Source organism: Cetorhinus maximus, chromosome 8 (genome assembly GCF_964194155.1).
Source record: "Cetorhinus maximus chromosome 8, sCetMax3.hap1.1, whole genome shotgun sequence".
NCBI classification, from domain to species: domain Eukaryota; kingdom Metazoa; phylum Chordata; class Chondrichthyes; order Lamniformes; family Cetorhinidae; genus Cetorhinus; species Cetorhinus maximus.
In genome coordinates this window covers 82049259-82054130 of record NC_135886.1, presented here as the reverse complement: position 1 = coordinate 82054130, position 4872 = coordinate 82049259, and positions in this window count along the sequence as shown.

Below are 4872 nucleotides of genomic sequence, written 5' to 3'. Positions count from 1 at the left end.
GGAATGTTTGTTGTTTCATCTGTAGCATTTCTGCCCTTCCTCAAGATGTGTCTTGAGGTTTGCGGATAGCCTTGGCGAAAACATTTACAGGATCTCTTGGTGACCCATGTAATGAAATCAAATTCTTTTGTGCATTATTTTTCTGTTTTATATCCTCAAAATTTGTGCACAAATTTGGCAAGTCTCATTACTGCAATCTAACTGTGAGCCAATTTCTAATTTAATCTGTACAAAAATAATTCCATGTAATATTCATGAAAAAAGACCAGATATAGCCACAAAAATGTACAGAACTGAAGAATTTCCCTCTCAATTCATGCTGCTCTTGGAACAAATTTAAAACATTTGAAATTTTGTTGAATTTGTTTTTGGCATAGGGCAACCAAATTTCTTGAAAGCCTTTTAGAACATTCCTCCCTTCCCAGTTTCAAGATAACTATTCCAGATTTTACTATCTGGAACGAGGATTGGTATTAGTTTGTTTGTTGGTGTCACCTTCTACTTAGAAAGTTAGTTACCAAGGATTTCCACCTCTGTCTGTCTTGTGCTGGTCTTACACATTGCACATAGGTCAACTGCATCCAGTTCGTTATAGCCGTCATCCATTTTCTTCTCTGCTTCCCTCTCCTGCGTTTTCTGTTGATCTTTCCTTCCAATAGTTGTTCCTGTCTATCAACTGCTATAACAATGTGATCAAAATATTGCATCTTTCTGTGTTTGACGTTATGTACTAATTTCTTCTTTTCTCCAGCCACATCCAGCACTTGCTCACTAGTCTTTCTATCTGTGTAGGATATGTGGAGCGTTCTCCTACATGACCACATCTCAAATGCGTTCAGCTTATCAGTAGTTTCTTTGTTTGCTGTCCATTTCTTCAAGGCATATAGCATTGATGACAAGACATAGCACCTCAGCATTCTTTTCCTAAGATTCAGATTCAGTTTCTTTGAAGTTATTCATTCTGACAAAACTGGCCTTGGCCATCTCAATTCTCCTTTGGATCTCACAATCACATCTCCTATTGTCTGTGATAATCTGCCCAAAGTATGTGAAACCTTTTTACTTGTTCTAGGACTTGTCCATTTACTTAACTTCTCACTTTGGGGTTAGGTCTCTACTCATCACCATTGTCTTGGTCGCCTTTACATTCATTCTTAATCCACGTTCCATGCTCCTTGCTTTCACTTGGTTTGAAAATTCCTAAAGTCCTCTTCTGACTTTGCAATCCGTGTGGTATAATCTATATATCTCAATTTGTTGACATTCAACCTACCAATGTTGCAACCTGGGAGATCCTTTGTGTTTCTGAAGATAGCTTCATTGTATAGGTTGAACAGTTTTGGGGACATAACACATCCTTGACACACTCCATCTTTGATTGTGAAGCTGTTTGACAAGGCAGTATGAAGTCTCATCACCGCTGATTGATTCCAATATGTAATCTGAATTATCCTTTTATCATTTCTGTCAATTTCTAGTTTGTTTAAGCACTCCATTATTTTCAGATGTTAGACTCTATCAAACACCTTCTCACAGTCTAAAAAGCATACATATGCAGGTTTTTGCAATTCCAGGTATCTTTTCAATGACTACTCTCAAGTTAAAGATACCTTTCTTTTGTCATGATCAGAAGACATGAGGAAAATATATATAAATATATGTTTGTCACCCTGACTACTTTATAAAATTACTATTTTTCTTTTAAAATGGACAAATGTCTGGACTCATAAAATAGCCACCGCTGACCACATGATGGTAGCTCTGGAAGTTTCTGAGCAGTTTGAAAATGGACAAAGGCTAACACATCAAATCCTGGAATGTAACACTCCATGGATTGTAAAAACATTCCAGCCAAGCTAACATTGAGGATAGTAGACGAGATGTGTACACCAGCCAGCTATGGACAAAGACAGAGCTCTTTGTGACTCATCTCCAACATTGTGCTATTGGTTCTACAGTTACCTGCTCGAAACACAATGGGTTTTAACAAGAGGCCTCGTTAGCTGAATAGCTCAACTTGAAACCACCCTGTCACGAGGCTGAGATGAGCTGTTTGAATTACTTTAATTATACAGCTTTCGGATTCTATCTTCAGTTTGCTGTTTAATATCTGACTGGCAGGCTACACAGAAGCAAGCTCTGGCCAGTTTGGACAACTGGCCCCCATCAAACTGCTGGAAAGAGTTTGATCACCGTCAGAACTGATTCAATCTGTGTGTGCCTACTTCATCTTGGGACACCAACACCACTGGAAAAGCGAATCTTACACCACCGGTTTTCAGCCAGCCAGACTCTGCAAAATAATTTCTCATTGGACTTTGATTCGGACTCTGGACTCACATGAAACCATAACTGTTATTTTTATCATGGTCTCTGCCCTGAACTCCTTTCTTTCCCTTATCCCTCTTTTATTGTATGATTGCAAAAAGGGCTGGACGTTGCAAAACCCTTTCCCACATTTTGTGTGTGTGTATAAAAGGTAAACTACCCCTCTTATTTTTATAAAAGCAAAATACTGCGGATGCTGGAAATCTGAAACAAAAATTGCTGGAAAAACTCAGCAGGCCTGACAGCATCTGTGGAGAGAAAGGCAGAGTTAATGTTTCAAGTCCGTATGACTTCTTCAGAATTTGCTGTGAGTTTATTAAGAGGATTGGACCACTCCAAACCTGAAGGGTTGGGGAAAATATGCTGCCACTTATAAAGGGGGAAATCAAAAACCAAAAACACCTTTCTGTTTACAGACAGGTAGTGAATGGAGAATTCAGGGCTGTTCTAAATTAAACCACCTCCTGTCCGTAACACTTTGGTCTGAATCCTGACTGGCTGTCATCTATCTCTAATACTATAGATTGATCACTTCTTTCCAAGATGATTATTAAAATAATTTTCATCACATGGTTCATGAGACTTATTGTCTTGTTCTCTGAACACTCTAGGGATTTTGGTTTCTTTGGGAGCTTAATGAACAATTAAGGAAACTTTTAAGGTTGTGATGCCCAATACAGAGAAGTCATATTATGAACTTTGTCAATACTTTCAAAAACTGGACACACACAGGCTATGAACATGGCTGCTGCAAAACATGTGATCGTTGCATTTGGGCTACAGACAGTACCACGTTTCAAGTGAATGCCTAATTATTTACACCCATTCTGAGAATTCACACATCTTTTTAACGATGGACCAACTTAAAAGAACTATAGAATTTCCAAACTGCCTGCCTCCTTGCTTCATGCTGAACAAAAGGGAAGATCAAAACTCAATTGGTGGCAGACAGGAGTGAATGGATCCTACCAACCTTCCTTTGTGTTTGCTTCCAATTTCCATCCCTCCATCACTTTCACATGGTCCCATCTCTGACACTTCCCTCCCTTGACCTCTCTGTCTCAATTTCTGGTGTTAGACTGTCCACAAATATTCACTACAAGTCCACCAACTCCAACAGCTATCTTGACCACAGCTCCTCACACCCTGCACCTGTAAGGATTCCATCCCATTCTCTCAGTTCCTTTGCCTCCGTCGCATATGTTCCGATGATGCCACTTTCCAAAACGGTGCTTCTGACATGTCTTCCTTCTTCCTTAACCGAGGTTTCCCACCAACTTTGGTTGACAGGGCCCTCAACCGTGTCCGACCCATCTCCTGCGCCTCTGCCCTCACACCTTCCTCTCCCTCCCAGAACCATGATAGGGTCCTCCTTGTCCTCACTTTTCACCACACCAGCCTCCACATTCGAAGGATCATCTTCCGCCAACTGCAGCATGATGCCACCACCAAACACATCGTCACTTCACCCTCCCCCCCCGCCCCGTCAGCATTCTGTAAAGACCGTTTCCTCCGGGACACCCTGGTCCACTCCTCCTTCACCCCTAACACCTCATCTCCCTCCCACGGCACCTTTCCATGCAATCGCAGAAGGTGCAATGCCTGTCCCTTTACCTCCAAGGGTCCAAACACTCCTTTCAGGTGAAGCAGTGTTTCACTTGCACATCCTTCAATTTGGTCTACTGCATTCACTGCTCCCAATGTGGTCTTCTCTACATTTGAGAGACCAAATACAGACAGGGTGACAGCTTTGCGGAACACCTTCGGTTTGTCCGCAAGCATGACCCAGACCTTCCTGTTGTTTTCCATTTCAACACCCCATCCTGCTCTCATGCCTTCATGTCTGTCCTTGGCCTGCTGCAATGTTCCAGTGAAGTCCAACGCAAACTAGAGGAACAGCACCTCATCTTCAGATTAGGCACTTTACAGCCTTCTGGACTTAATATTGAGTTCAACAACTTCAGACCATGAACTCTTTCCTCCATCCTCACCCCCTTTTTTCAATACTAATTTTCATTTTTATTCATTGTTTTATCCCCACCTTTTATCCTATTTTCAATCTTTTTTCCCACCACCCCCCCCCCCTCCCCAACAAGGCCCATCTTGTTCTGTTGTTCTTTCCAGAGTGCTTACCCTTGACCTGCCATTATCACATTTCTGCTTTCTGACCATGCCGCCATCAGCACCTCCTTTAGCCAGTACCACGATCATTAACACCCCTTTGTCCTTTTGTCTATAAAATCTCTGGCAATCCCTCCTTTGCCTCCACCTATCACTGGCCTTCTATCCAGCTTCACCTGCTCCACCCCTTAAACAATATAAATTTCATTACATTTTTACTTTCTTTAGCTCTGAAAAGTCATAAGGATGCGAAACATTAACTCTTTTTTCTCTCCACAGATGCTGTTAGACCTGCTGTGTTTTTCCAGCATTTCCTGTTTTTGTTGCAGATTTCCAGCATCCGCAATATTTCGCTTTTTTCCTTTGTGGTTTTCTCTTTGCAAACTAGACTGGGTGAATCTCAAAGGTATTAAACTCACAATA